Source organism: Triturus cristatus, chromosome 8, assembly GCF_964204655.1.
Source record: "Triturus cristatus chromosome 8, aTriCri1.1, whole genome shotgun sequence".
In the NCBI taxonomy this organism is placed as follows: domain Eukaryota; kingdom Metazoa; phylum Chordata; class Amphibia; order Caudata; family Salamandridae; genus Triturus; species Triturus cristatus.
This window is the reverse complement of record NC_140591.1, coordinates 461,196,322-461,212,469: the sequence shown is the minus strand read 5'-3', so window position 1 is coordinate 461,212,469 and position 16,148 is coordinate 461,196,322. Positions and strand designations below refer to the sequence as shown.

General features: G+C 50.8%; 1 protein-coding gene across 3 annotated transcripts in view; it reads left to right on the top strand.

Moving 5' to 3' along the window:
• CAB39L (calcium binding protein 39 like) overlaps nt 1-16,148 on the top strand; it is a 757,003-nt gene that overhangs the window by 475,510 nt on the left and 265,345 nt on the right. The window lies entirely within an intron of this gene.

The window sequence follows — 16,148 nt, the reverse complement described above, 5'->3', positions numbered from 1 at the left end:
TAGTCCATGGGGAGAATACAGTATTCCTTAAGTAGGTTGCATGCTTCCAGTTTCGCACCAGAGCGGGAGCCAACGGCTCCCTGAACTGGGTTGAACTGAAGTATGCAAGGAGGGCACCAAATGGGCCATTCAAGCAGTCTCAGTGGCGCTGACAGGTGCCCCCACCCTGCCCCAATACACGAAGTCCTGTCTGGGAGGTGGTCACACCTCTCTGTGACAGACAATCTGTTGTCCTGCCTTCGCCTGGGGGTCTTGGCTCAGCAGCAGGAGTGCAGAAGCGTGTCTCTGGTCTGCAGCAGCCATAGAATTTGTCCGGGTCTAGAAGACTGGTATCGGGAGCACTGAGGGCCTCCGGAGGAGCTTTACAGTGCATGGATTCATACCTCCCACATTGTTTACGGTGTGGGGGTATGATTCCAACATGTTTGATACCTAACATGACAGGGTTTGTTACAGCCAGTTTAGAGATAGCCATCGGGTAATGACGCATGGCCACTCTATGTATCTTAATGGCTGATGCACTTACAACCCAGGAGAATGGCTCCAAAGGGTTGAGGGGTGTCCTGCTCATGCAGGGGCACCCTCCCTATTAGAACCGAGAACCCTGCCTTCAAGATTGAAAGGCCTGCTTTAGCTGTGACTTATAGGTTTAAAGTGCAGTGACCTCAGATATAAGGAATCTTATATCTGTCGTAAGTGGTGCTAACACCAACCTACACAGGCTGCAATGGCAGGCCTGTAGTCACAATTTGAGTGGTCTCTAATGGGTGCCATACTACATGCTTCATCCCAAGGTAGACCCCTGGTGTACCTATGCTCTGTGTACCTTAGTACCATATACTAGGGACTTAAAAGCGGTAACCAATCTGGAGTGTACCTAAGTACTCACCATGTCCAATTTAGGAAATAAGCACAGAGACTGGGGTCCTGATTAGCAGGATCCCAGTCAGAATAGTCAGTAAAACAGCAACACCAGGCAAAATGTGGGGGTAACCCTGCAGAAAGATGCTAATTTCCTACAAGGAACATGCCAGTGCTGCAGGAGAAATGATTGTTCAGGGTGATCCAGAAGCAGCTGACTCCCAAGCTTGAGTGTACGTCCACCAAGGAAGACTGAGAGTGACCTGGATGGTCCATGGATCAGTGCACAGTCTCTCCCGACGAGCAGCAATATTGTGAAGTTGTGTCCTACAAGACCATTCTGCTGCAACATTGTGAATTTGTACCTCGGAGGACCGTGCTACTGCGGTATCATGAATTTCTTCTCAAGCGAACTGCTGCTGCAAGTTTGTGAACCTGTGCCCCAGCGGACTGTCCTGATGTGACTTTGAACTGCACCTCAGCCAGTTGTGCTGCTAACCCAGCAATGTGAGCCGTGGAGGGTTATTCTGCTGGAAGAAGTGTACTTGACGCGGCCCATGACCCTTCACCCCCATGGTCCAACATCTAAACTCACCTGAAGCAGGCTTGTGACCAGCCAGAGACCTGCGAGGACACCAGAGGATGCTCATCTGCAGTCTCTGGGTGGCGGCTACTGCTGTAGTCTACGGTGGACTTGACTTGAGTTGCGGGGCGCTGGCAGACTGCAGGTAAATTATGACTAATGCAAGTAACTGAGTGTACAGCCTCAATAGAGGGAGTAACACTGCACTTCCACTCTAAATCTTGTTCTAGCACCCCTTAAAATGCAGCAACGACATGGTTGTATGTTTTCCACTGGCATCTCCGGAGATATCTGTGCTTTCCTGTTCTGTGGCTCGTACTCACATCTTGCTGAAGTATTGCATGAGTGCAATCCTCTGAACTGTTTGAGAATGCCCCAGTCATAAGCAGGAACGTTTGGCGCTGGACATGGAGTGTTGATGACACTTGGAGACAGTATTTGCATCTTTGCTGTACGGGACAGCCGATTTCTGTCAAAGAAACAACGTCTCCCTTGAAGCAGCAGAACTCCTATGATGTTTGGAAGCTGCGACAGCATGCATCTTGAAGTCACCGAGTTTAAGTTCCTCATGGTCGAGAGTATCCTTACTAAGCAATCGAGACACATAGTTTCTGTAAGTGGCTACGTCCTGGGACTTTGTTGTCAGTTTCAAGGGAAACCTTGCCGACTGTTGCTATACTTTCGGATTCGACAAAAGACTAAACTGGGGGGGGGCGTGGCTAGCGACCGGCAAAGATGGCTGCAGTTTAGAGGGCTCCGGCGCTCAAACCGACATTCCCAGTTAATCCGGACACTAATCCGGCACCTGCACCGTCCATAAACTGAGGCGGTGGCGCCCTGTGCTATGGTCGCTGCAAATTCAGCGACGAAAACGTGACCAGGACCGCTGTAGACATGGGCGGAGCCGCGGCCTACGTCCGGAGGTCGACGCGGGACCTCACGTACTTTCAGAGGCCGCCCGCGATGAAGGCGATACCGGCCAGTAATGCAGAGGAACTGACGAAGCCCTGGGCCAGGCGGTGAGTGGAACAGTGAGATAGCACCAGATCCGCCTGACACAAAACCGGCACAGATGCACAAAGATCAGAAACCCGCTAGACTGCACGCTTGCTGAAGCACTCGGAGGGCGGGAGAACGGCATTGTAAACGCCCCGACAAGACCTTTTTCAATCGACACAGGGCAGCGGGGGTGGCGGAAAGGACACATATTGAGGCGTGGACTGCACTACTGCTACGACCACCTACATGCAGCGGGGCGGGTGACGGCCCACTGATGAATAAATTGGTTGCAGGGACACCGGTGAAGCCACACGATAAGGCTGAGCCAGCTCTATGCACACTGCAAAGCCCTAAAACATTACAGTGCAACAAAGTCGAGGTGCCAGCAGTGAGGGAATTGACTGTGCTTGACGCAGCACGAGCGCTTAACATCACGCCACTCCACATGAACTTCTCTGGTGCACGTATTAGACACCCACCCCCGAGAGACGCGATGCTCAAATTACAGGTGGAGTGAAATCAATCAATCAATCATGGAATTTATATCGCGCACTACTCACCCGTAAGGGTCTCAAGGCGCTTGGGGAAGGGGGTCTGCTACTGCTCGAACAGCCAGGTCTTGAGCTGTTTCCTGAAGGCCAGGTGGTCCTGGGTCATCCGCAGGTGGACGGGTAGGGAGTTCCAAGTCTTAGCTGCCAGGTAGGAGAATGACCTTCCTCCAGCGGTGGCTCTCTGGATGCGAGGGACGACGGCGAGGGCGAGGTTAGCGGAACGTAGCCGGCGGGTGGGCGTGTAGAAGGTGAGGCGGCTGTTGAGGTACCCTGGGCCTAGGTCGTGGAGGGACTTGTGTGCGTGGGTGAGGAGTCTGAACGTGATCCTCTTGTTGACCGGGAGCCAGTGCAGGTCTCTCAGGTGGCACGAGATGTGGCTGCGTCGGGGGACGTCCAGGATGAGTCGGGCGGAGGCGTTCTGAATACGCTGAAGTCTTTTCTGAAGCTTGGCCGTAGTACCGGCGTAGAGGGTGTTTCCGTAGTCTAGTCTGCTGGTGACGAGAGCGTGGGTGACCGTCTTCCTGGTCTCGGTTGGGATCCATCGGAAGATCTTTCGGAGCATGCGGAGGTTGTGGAAGCAAGCTGAGGAGACGGCGTTGACTTGTCTGGTCATCGATAGGGAGGAGTCCAGTATGACGCCCAAGTTGCGTGCGTGGTCCGTCGGTTCAGGTGCGGTGCCTAGTGCCGGGGGCCACCAGGAGTCGTCCCATGCGGAGGGTGATGGTCCCAGGATGAGGACTTCTGTCTTGTCCGTGTTCAGTTTCAGGCGGCTGATGTTCATCCATTCAGCGACGTCTGTCATCCCTTCGTGCAGGCTGGCTTTGGCGGTGTCGGGGTCTCTGGTGAGGGAGAGAATTAGCTGGGTGTCATCGGCGTAGGAAATGATGTTGAGGTTGTGTTGGCGTGCGATGGCAGCGAGGGGTTTCATGTAGATGTTGAAGAGAGTGGGGCTGAGCGACGATCCTTGCGGGACGCCGCAGATGACTTCGGTGGCCTCGGAGCGGAACGGGGGGATGCGTACTCTCTGTGTTCTGCCGGAGAGGTATGAGATGATCCATTCCAGAGCCTTCCCTTGGATGCCGGTGTCGTTGAGGCGTTGGACTAGTGTGCGGTGGCAGACAGTGTCAAATGCTGCGGAGAGGTCTAGGAGGATGAGTGCCGCTGTTTCGCCGTTGTCGAGCAGGGCTCGGATGTCGTCGGTGGCTGCGATGAGGGCGGTCTCGGTGCTGTGGTTGGCTCTGAATCCGGACTGTGATGGGTCGAGGGATCCGTTCGTCTCGAGGAAGGCTGCCAGTTGCTTGTTGACGACCTTCTCGATGACTTTGGCGGGGAAAGGAAGGAGCGAGATGGGGCGGAAGTTCTTGAGGTCGGTCGGGTCCGCTGTTGGTTTCTTCAGCAGAGCGCTGAGTTCGGCGTGCTTCCAGCTCTCCGGGAAAGTTGCTGTGTTGAAGGAGGTGTTGATGATGTCTCGGAGGTGGGGTGCGATGGTAGAGGCTGCCTTGTTGAAAACATGATGGGGGCACGGGTCGGTCGGAGATCCGGAGTGGATGGTGTTCATCATGCGTGACGTGTCTTCGGGGGTCACCTCGGTCCATGTCTGGAGGGTGGCGGCGGGGTGCGAAGGTACGACCGATGGGTGCGGGGGTGAAATGTCGAAGCTGTTGTGGATGTTGGCGATCTTGCGGTGGAAGTACGAGGCGAGGGAGTCGCAGAGGTCCTGTGAGGGAGTGATGTCGTTGTTGCCGGTGCTGGGGTTGGAGAACTCCTTGACGATGTTGAAGAGCTCCTTGCTGTCATGGGCGTTCTTGTCCAGTCGTTCCCGCAGAGATTTCTTCTTGGTGGTGCGGATGAGCTGGTGATGTCTGCGAGTGGCGAGTTTCAGTGCTGTTCTGTTGTCGGCGGTCTTGTTGAGGAGCCAGGCCTTCTCGAGGGTGCGGCAGGCCTTCTTGGAGTCCTTAAGTTCGTCGGTGAACCAGGGGGCCTTCTTGCTTCTGGGCCTGGTGAGGGGGTTCTTCAGTGGCGCGAGGTCGTCGGCGCAGGAGGTCAGCCACTGCGTGAGGTCGAGGGCAGCTGTGTTAGGGTCCGTGGTCCTGACAGGTGGGCTCTGGCTGAGGGAGGTGGCGAGCTGGTCGGCGGTGATCTTGCTCCAGTTTCTGTGGGGAGCCTGCTTCGGGTGATGGTGGACCGTGTTCTTTCTGAAGCTGAAATGGACGCAGCTGTGGTCGGTCCAGTGAAGTCCGGTGGAGTGGCTGAAGGTGACGTGCTTGCTGGATGAGAAGAGTGGGTCGAGCGTGTGGCCGGCGAAGTGGGTGGGGGTGTTGACCAGTTGCTGAAGTCCGAGGTTGGCGAGGTTATCCAGCAGGGCGGTGGTGTTGCGGTCATTGTTGCTCTCCAGGTGGAAGTTGAGGTCCCCAAGGAGGATGTAGTCGGCGGAGGGGAGGGCGTGAGGGCTGATGAAGTTGGCGATGTCTTCGCAGAACTGTGCGCGTGGTCCCGGGGGTCTGTAGATGAGGGTGCCTCTGAGGGTAGTCTTGGGGTCGGTGTGGATCTGGAAGTGCAGGTATTCGGCGGCGTTGAATACGTCGATGGAGTCAGTCGAGATGCGAATGGTGCTCTTGTGTACGATGAAGTACAACGCAGCGGCCTAGCAGACCCATGGGGGCAAGTCCAGCCACCACTGATGCTGAATTCCAAAGTTACCAGTGGAAAGGGACAGGAAAACTGACTAGCCGCACAAGGGAATAACTCCAGGTTGGCAGGCAGCGGCGAATACTGTCTCTCCCAAGCCATTTGAAAGGGCATACCCCCCAGGGTTCGGGGTGCCATGGGAGGCAGAGGACAGCGATCGGTGCAAAGTAACCGACTAGAAAAGTACACCTTTACTAAAGAACAACCAGACACGCCGGGTCTGGCCCCAAGCACTGACAATGGCCAACAGACCGTGAAACCCAAAGAGGTCACGTTACAAGACGTGATTGCCACCATTCAGCAAATACCATCGGCACTATATCTTGCGACATAATGCTACTACGAGCAGACTTTTCCAAAATGAATAAAAGAATGTCAGAGGTGGAAACCACCACAGCGACTCTCTCGGCTGATACTGCGACGCTGCAATGGAAAGTGCGTCAGCTGGAGCTGGCGACCAAGCAGATGGGAGAGAAGCTGGAGGATCAGGAAGGGCGCTCGCGGCGCAACAACTTTCGCCTGGTGGGGGTACCGGAAAGCATCAAAGGGCCAGCGTTGGATCTCTTCGTGGAAGAACTGGTCCAAACACAACTGCAGCCACGTGGACTCTAATTTCTTTTCGGTGGAAAGAGCCCACCGGGTACCAGGAGGGAGGCCTAGACCCAGGGCCCCCCTCCACCTGTTCTGGCCCGAATATTCAACTTTAGAGACCGGGATGAGATTTTGCAGGCGGCCCGGATTGCGCCCCCCTTGAGGGCAGATAACAGTACCGTGACATAATACCCTGACTACACAGCGGCTGTAACAAAGCAACGCCGGAATTTTTGGGATATCAAAAGAGAGCTGCGCAGTCGAGAACTCAAATACGCCATGCTCTTCCCAGCGAAACTGAGCGTAGAAGCAGAAGGGAAGAGTTGGTTCTTACCGATGCCAGAGGAAGCCTGAGAATGGTTGGAGGGATGGCACCCGGCCAAAGGGCACAACAGGCAAGGGGCAAAGCAACAACACCAACTCACTAAACCAGCCCTACAAAAAGAGATGGAGAAGGAAGCAAGGGCGGATGCTGGCACGAGGACTAATAGCGACACAGAATGATGCCTCACATGATACACTCAGAACAGTGGGCTCATCCGAGGGCGGAGTTGCCGAGCCTGGATAACAACTTCCCATCATGACAAGATTGCAACGACCTACAGATCAGGATTCCTTTCGGAAAGATGGCCTAGGGCCCCATAGACGAAGGGCTATACAACACAGATAACAAACGACGGCCTGTTTGAACATTGCGTTTAGGTCGGACTGCTGGAAGGTGCAGGATGTTTGCTACAGACTGCGAGGACACAAAGGGAATGAACGGGGGACACGGAGTGACTCTTCCCCCCTTACGCAAGTACAAAGTTATGGGACTAAGGCACTCTGCTGAGTTGGGGAGGCGGGTAGTTTTAAATCCGCGGAGCAGGGAGGCAGGGAGGGGGGAGGAGGGATGGGTTCAGTTACTTGAATTATTTTTATTATTGGTTAATTTTTTGAGGGTAGGTGTTACAACAAGGATCAGACCAGGAGACGCTAGAGGGACTACATTGCAGATAGCCCAAGGGTTGCAAAACACTTCTGACGATCATGCCAAACACAAACTCAGAGATGGGTGACACTGGTTCTCAGACACAGACCTCCTGACAATCCGGCCTTCCGTTGAGGGTGATATCATGGAACGTAAATGGTCTGGGGGATAAACTAAAACGGGGCCTAGTCTTACACTACCTCAGATGTAAAAATCCCGCGGTAGCCCTCCTCCAGGAATCTCATCTGCAGGGACCGACCGTTAAAGCCCTGGATAGGTGGGGCTTCAAAATGGTGGTACACTCCGATTTTACCTCCGGTTCCAGAGAGGTGGGGATCCTAGTAAATAGACGATTCCCATTGATTATAACCGAAACACACAAGGACGACCAAGGGCGCTTTGCAGCAATAACATGTCATTGGGACGGTAGAATATATAACATAGTGTCAGTTTACGTCCCACCGACGTTACATCAGACTGCCTTTCCGGACCTGGGAAAATTCCTGCTTGCACTCCCGCGTAGAGAACTAATTATGGGGGGTGCCTTTAATGCCACCATGAATGCATCCATAGATCAACAGCCCCCTAGGGACCCTAGTGGTGCCAACCTCCAATTAGAAGAATTTGTAGATGCTCTTGGCTTAGTAGAGGTCTGGAGGACCAGATACCAGACAGTAAGGAAATATACATTCCACTCTGAAGTACATAATAGCCCCTCCAGACTAGACTACATCTTTACATTAGCCACAGGGATGATGGGAATGTCGGAGATTACGCACTTATCCAGAGGAATATCAGACCACTCACCAATACTCGTTACATACACACTCTTTGCCCCACAACGGTAAAGACTGTTCCCAATCCACCCCGGGTACCTTAAAAATTGTAAAATTAGCAGGGACCTCATTAAGGCGACAAAGAGCTATTTTGAAGAAAACCAGCACTCAGTTCCCTCTCCAACGACTCTGTGGGAAGCGTACAAGACAGTGCTTAGCGGGCATGCAATCTCCCTAATTGTGGGACAGAAAAGGGAACGACAAAGCCACATCGATAGTCTAGAACTGGAAGTATCCTTTGCAGAGGCAGCACATATAGAGGACGCTACTGAGGAGACGACACATAAATTACACCTGGCACAACAGGTATATAAAGTCTACACACGGGAGGAGGCCCATAATACGCTTACGAAAACACTCCACACTGTCTCCGAACTCGGAGATAAAGCGGGTAAGCTACTGGCCTGGTGTGAAAAGAAAGAAAGGGTGAGTAAGAGGGTAGCGCAGATCCGTTTGGCTGACGGACAACTGACAGCTGCGCCGCAACAAATCACCGAAGCGCTGGCGACGCATTATAAAATGATATATACACCAACTGCCACTGCCTCACAGGAGGACAATCTTGAGTTCCTTCAAGACATACGCATGCCCATACTAACTCCAGATGCAGCAGCGGCTCTGGAAGAGGATATAACACCGGAGGAACTCACACAGGCAATAGGAGCACTACACACGGGGAAGGCAGTAGAGCCCAACGGAATTCCAGTTCTATAAGCAAGCAGCACCCCAGCTTGTACCACACTTGCAGGCCATGTGAACGGATAGCTTCGAAAATGGGATCCTTCCTAGATATCAGCGCCTACCTACCATAGTCGTGATACATAAACCTGGCAAACCTCCACCGGAATGTACGTCCTATAGACTGATTTCCTTGATAAGCGCTAAGGCGAAAATACTAGCCAAGAGACTGGCCACCAGATTACAACCACATCTCTCCACGGTGATCCGTCCGGATCAGTCCGGATTTATGCCCAACTGCAATACTGTACTCAATCTGAGGAAGCTACATAGTGTCATGAAGTGCAGATCAACCATAGCAGAGGACGCTGTTATACTTTCACTAGATGCACGAATGGCGTTCTACTTAGTTGAATGGCCCTTCCTTTTTGCAGTCCTTGGCCATTTGGGATTCTGACCCAAATTTTGTGCATGGGTCAAATTACTATACACTCAGCCACTAGCTCAAGTAGTGGTGAGCGGCCATATATCAACCGAATTCCCATTAGGGAGGGGGACAAGGCAGAGTTGCCCATTATCACCGCTCCTGTTTGCAATAGTGCTGGAGCCCCTAGCAGCCTGGATAGGGCAAGACCCAGTGATACACGGATTGTGGTGGGCACCGAACTGGGAAGACTGAATCTCGCTATATGCAGACGACATATTATTATACTTAACGTCCCCAGCACTCTCCATTAACTGCCTATTGGATATCTGCATGGCCTATGGGCGAGTATCTGGGTATACCATAAACTGGGCAAAGTCACTTCTCTATATCCTACATGGTTCTCCGCCATGGCTCTCATGCGGATGTCCACTTCAGATAGCAGATAATGGCTTTAAATATCTAGGGATATTCATAACACATGACCGAGCACAGTTCATTGCACAAAACCTAACACAGCCCTTGACGAGATTCAGAGGTGACGTCAAACACTGGCGCACACTGCCACTGACACAGCTGGGAAGGGCAGCCCTCTTTAAAATGATGGTACTCCCCAGAGTTCTCTATGCGCTACAAAATACACCGTTCCCTGTCCCCCGGCATATTTCACAGCAATAAATGCGAAAGTGACGACTCTGCTTTGGGGTGGGAAAACTCCCCGTATAGCTATGCACAAACTTACGAGAAGCTGGTATGATGGTGGTATTGCCCTTCCTGATATTAAAATATGTTATTGGGCATCCCAGTTGGTTGCTATCAACCATTGGCTCCATGTACCCCAAGAGGACCCAGCATACCGAATGGACAGACACCTACTAGACACTCTGGGGATTATGGGCGCGCTATACAACAGGGCGAGAAGGCACAACCTCACAGGTCCAACGGCACACAGGACACACGTCTGGTTTGAGGCACAGAGAGCATTAGGATGGGAGGAAGTAATAACACAAGCTATGCCACTGTGGGACACGAAGAGGCTGGGCATGCTGCTCAATACCAAAGGTTTTAGCCAGTGGGATCTGATTTGAATATCGAAAGTTGGAGACCTCTGGAAGAAAGGGGAAATGGTCACATTTGCTTATTTACAGGCCACCTATGTATTAGCACAGACCAAACTATTCCGTTACATGCAGGTTAGACACGCACTCCAATCTTTGATCCCACTGGGAACACGACCTGAAGAATCCTCACCATTAGAAGATAGGCTTCTAACAGACCACCTTCATAAAAAGGCAATTGTTATAATCTGCCCCCGTTCCCTTCCCTCTCTTTCCCCCCCCCCCCCCCCCCCCCCTCTCCTCCGCATATTGGTACTGCCCAGCCTTAGAATGTTGGGGCTGAAGCTCATGTTGTAATGTTGGCATCTCACCACGAGAGGCCGAAGGATCTGTACAATAAACTTCCGTCTCCTGACTAACTTATCTTTGTGGAAGTTATTACAACATTCATTTGGCGACGAGCTGACTTACCGTGCTGGGGACGGTCTGGATCCTTCCCCCAGTGCCCTACCGCCTCTCGTTGGACTTCTCAGGCAGTGTGGTTCCTTCCTGCCATCGTTTTCTGTGGTGGCGCTAAGGGGAGTTTTCCGCGTTTGACTCCGTCGTCCAGAGTCTTCGGCTGCTGGGCTCCTTCACGCTTTCCCTGAACTCCGTCGATGAGAGCTCCTGGCTGCTGGACTTTTTCACGCCTCGCCACGGAGCTCGCTGCCTGCGTGAGTCTCTTCACGTTCTTCTATGGACACTGATCATCCCTCCGGTGAGTCCCTGTCGTTTGCTGCTCGGCGCTGCTCCCTGGGCTTGCTGTCCGTCCTGGCTGTTAGGAAGACGCCTGTTGTTCCCCCAGTGAGATCGCATGCTGGCTTAGCGCTTTGAAGGGTGGTCGGATCGCGGATGGCCGGAGACAATAGTGCTGCTTTTCGTGTGTGGCTGAGGCAACGTCGTAATCTCCTCACCTAACATCCTGTTCCTGTTGATTCCGCCTCTTCTTAGACTGTTTTCCACAGAGGACGCTCCGCTGTGAGACACTGCTCCCTGTTTGCTCCTTCGTCTGCTCCTCCTGCTGGTGGAAAATAATATTGCACGTTTCTTCCCTCATCCAGCCTGCTTCGAAATTTTCGCTGACAGGCTCAGCTCATGAAAATGTAGTGTCTTTATTAGTATTTCCTAGGGTAGACTGTTTCCATTATACTGTGGGGGTGTACTGGTGGTTTCTTGTCTATTCTACTTCTCTGCAATTTTCTGTGAATATTGAGGAATTTAGCCTTTCCTCATCGCTATATTCTTTATCCTCACCTCTACCTACCCCTTTTCCTTCTTTTGTTTTTCTTCTCTTATTTCATCTTTTTCTTCTTCTACCCTCTCCACCATGTCGGCATTCGCTATGTCTCAACCCCCCCCATTCCTAGATGAGAGTGGAGATCCGGTGATCCCATGGAAAAAATGGGTAAACCTGTTTGAATCTTACCTTATCGCCATTGGGGGGGGACAGATTTTCGGCGGTGCGCAAACAACATGTTCTTCTGCATAATCTAGGAAAGCAAGGGAGGGATATTTTTGATGACCTGCCAGATTATAATGTTGAAAATGCTAATGAAGGGGCTGGGGGTGAGGGTGATATCCAGTATGATGTGTATCAGTTAACATTATTGAAACTGGAAGCTCAATTTGGTGACAAAATTAATATTGTGTTAGAACGCCACAAATTTTTTTTGCGCATTCAAGGAAAAAATGAAAAAGTGATAAATTATATTGCTGTTCTGAGAGGTTTAGCCTCTACGTGTGAGTTTGGTGTATTAACTGAATCACTAATCAGAGATCAGCTAGTTAGATGTACCTCTAACAAGAAGATACAAGAAAGACTTCTTGCAGAAGCCCCTGATTTAAAACATGCCATTGATATTGCTAAAAGCATAGAGCATACAGCGTACTGTATGAATGAAATGAAGGAAGCGGGGGAAGTAAAACAAGTAGCGGAGAACAGTGTACACAAGATCTCCAGTAAAGTCCACAAACACAAACCTTCACCTTCCAGTCCGGAAGCACCTACAGCAGCAGGGAACAAGCCAAAATGTTATAGGTGCGGAAATCCTAATCATCTGGCCAACAGCGTTAACTGTCCTGCAAGGGGCGTTGTTTGCAGCAAGTGTAAGAAAAGAGGCCATTTCTCTAAAGTATGCCACAATGCAATGAACAGTGTCACCCACATGATAGGCAGTGATCTGGATCCTCAACTACCTAGCGAAGATATTGTTTTTCAAGTATCTAATTTCTCAGAAGGCAACAGCACTCCTTACCCCAAGTGTGAAATATTTCTGGACAATGTAAAGTATGAGGTCTACGCAGATTCCTGTTCCCCATATACACTTGTGAATGAAGCTACTTTTCAGGCCAATTCGGGGACAAGGGAGTATACCCTCTCACCTCCTGATGTCAAACCAGGGGGCTATAATCAAGATCCTATACCACTAATAGGAATGTTACTAATGAACATTAATTTTAAGGAGAGGTCGACCGTGGGAAAAGTCTACATCACAAAGAATGGTTCCAACCTACTAGGGTGGAAACACCAAAAAGAGTTAGGAATCAGACTAGACCCCAACGCGTCGGAACCTGTGTATCTTATCGACAGGACCAACATTGGGATGGAAATCTGCAATCGTTTCCCAGAGGTCTTCACAGACAAACTCGGACTCCTGAAAGGCTTCCTCCACAAAATCAAACTTAAAGCCGATGCCAGACCTATCATCCACAAACCAAGGTCTATCCCGCTGTTGACCAGAGAACCGCTTAAGAAGGAGCTGGACAGGTTGGAGGAGTGCAAAATCATAGAGAGGATTGAGAGCTCTGAATGGTTGGCGCCCATCGTCGTAGCAGCCAAAGGTGGAAACAAGGGGATCCGTCTATGTGTTGACCTTAGGGATTTGAATTCTAACATTTGGGTGGACCGACACCCCCTCCCCAACATTAATGAAATGCTGTCTGCCATCCATGGAGCTAAAGTCTTTACTGTCCTAGACCTATCCTCGGCTTACCACCAAGTCGCTCTCCACCCGGATTCCAAGCCCCTCACTTCTTGTATAACCCCGCATGGAGCTTATCAGTTTTCCAGATTACCATTTGGCCTGGCTTCTGCTGCGGCAGTATTTCAACGCGTCATGCAGCATATTCTGCAAGGGCTGGAAAAAGTTCTCTGTTTCCAGGACGACATCCTGATTCACGGCTCATCAGATGAAGAACCCAATAATTCTCTGGAAGCAGTGTTGACCAGACTTAGTAAGGCTGGTTTCACCACTCAGAAAGACAAATGCAGAATCGGGGTGGAATCTGTAGTATATCTTGGTCACACCATCTCAAGTGAGGGAATCAAACCCAGATCCAGTCTGGTGGACTCCGTTAAATTAGCCCCGGCACCCACCAACAAGGATGAACTCAAATCGTTCCTGGGGCTGGTGGAATACATGTCAAAGTTCGTCAAAAACTTTGCGGATCAGGTGTGTCCCCTCAGAGAGTTGCTGAAGAAGGGGTCTGAATTTGTTTGGAAGCAAGATCACCAATCAGCCTTCCAACTCATCAAGGAGGCCATCGTTGACGCACCTATCTTGAGTGCTTTCGATCCTAATGCTAAAACCACCCTCACCACAGACGCTAGCGCTAAGGGTTTGGGTGCTTCACTCACACAGAGGACGAAAGGTCAAGAGACAGTGATTGCTTTCGCTTCCAGAACTTTGAGAGATGCCGAGCTGAACTACTCGACGATAGAGAAGGAAGCATTGGCGTGCTATTGGGCCATAAACCACTTTAAATATTTCTTGTGGGGCATCCCGTTTGTGCTGAGAACGGACCACAAACCCTTAATTCCGTTATTCTCCACTAAGCGCCTGGAAAATACCACCCCACGAATATCTAAATGGGTGCTGAGTCTGCAAGGGTTCAACTACACCATGTTATACGTCCCAGGAAGTGAGAATAGGGTAGCGGACTGTCTCTCCAGACTACCAATCACCAATGGGAACCCGATGCAAAACCCTCCGGAGGAGACAATTCTTTTGGTGGAAATTCCGGCCATCAATCGGGAGGAGTGGGAGAAATCCATGAGTGAGGACAGTGACTTAGCCACATTAAGGAATATGATTCACAGTGGTTGGCCTGTTAACAAGCAGGAGGTGCCGGAGTCTGTTCGGCAATTTTGGCAGCTGCAAGATGAATTATCCATCGTTGGGAACCATATTTGTAGAGGAAGCAAGATCATTCCTCCAAAAAACATGTACGAAAGAATAATACAGATTGCCCATGAGGGCCACCCGGGGAGGAGCATGACGAAAAGCAAAATAAGGCAACACTATTGGTTCCCCGGGATGGATTCGCGAGTGGAGGAACAAGTAAAGAATTGTGCAGCCTGCGGTTCCTGCGACAAAACCAAAGTTGTCCGTAAGTCTCCACTATTCCCGGTGGAGGTCCCCACCGTACCTTGGGAGAAGCTGGGATTGGACATAATTGGTCCCTTAAACTTACTAAACCAATCAAAGAGGTTCATGTTTGTTCTTATAGACTACCACTCCCATTGGATTGTAACAAGGATGGTATCTTCCATCACCACCGCGTCGCTATTGGACTTCTTGAGAGACACCTTTTCCAAGGAAGGTATTCCAGGGGTCATAATAACGGACAATGGTGTTCAGTTCGCTTCAGAGGACATGAAGCAGTTTATGTCCACGCTGGCCATCACACATCTCAAATCCCCACTGTATTGTCCCAAAGCCAATGGTCTGGTGGAAAGGGCGAACAGGATGATAAAGGACACCATCCAGCTCGCATTGAACTCCCAGGTTCCAGTGGAAGTCGCCATAAGGAAAATGCTGTGGTCATATCATACATCGCCCAATGCTGTCACGGGTGTGTCACCTTTTGTCTCTCTCAAAGGCAGGAACCCGAGTTCCAAACTGACTCCCAACTGGCTAAATGGTGGATCCCCTGTGTGGGTGGATAGAGACGTTGGGAGGGAAAAAACTCAGAAACATCAACAAGAGTACAAGCTCAGGTACGACAGTCGTTGGGGAGCATCGAACAAAAGGTGGAGAGAAGGCCAGTGGGTGGTTGTTAAGAGGCCGTCCCTGTCCAAATCCAAGATCTCCTCATTTTCCAAACCACTGAGGATAACGCGGGTTAACAACAATTCAGTTGTGCTGGAAGACGGCGGCATGTGGAGTATGGACAACATAGCAAGTTGTCCAAGCACTACTGGTTTCAAACCCACTTATGAGATGGATCTAAGTCTTGAAACGCCCAGTAGTAGTGAACTCAAAGGGACTAGAGTACGTAAACCCCCAAGTTGGCAATCCGACTACAGAATGGGATCTTAATATTTCCACCATGTCTCTTTCTCCCTTCCCGCTGGTGCCAGCGAGGTTCCTTTTCGTAGGGTAGTGGGGGGAGTTTGCATTTTATGTACTTCTCTACTGCTCTATATTTGTGGAAAATGTTTATTCCATACGTTCATGTCCTTTGGAACGTGTAATGTTTATTACTCTCCTTTTTGCTTCTAGAATTTAAGTAATGGTTATACGAGGAGTTCTATTGCTGTGTATATTTTTCTCTGCTCCGCAGGGAGATGTGTTATAATCTGCCCCCGTTCCCTTCCCTCTCTTTTCCCCCCCCCCCCTCCTCTCCTCCGCATATTGGTACTGCCCAGCCTTAGAATGTTGGGGCTGAAGCTCATGTTGGAATGTTGGCATCTCACCACGAGAGGCCGAAGGATCTGTACAATAAACTTCCGTCTCCTGACTAACTTATCTTTGTGGAAGTTATTACAACAGCAATTTCACAAACCTATCGGAAAATTGTGAATAACCGCCCTGACCCCACGGGAGCAGTGAAGGCCAGAGGGGAACTAGAAATAGGTGAACTAGATG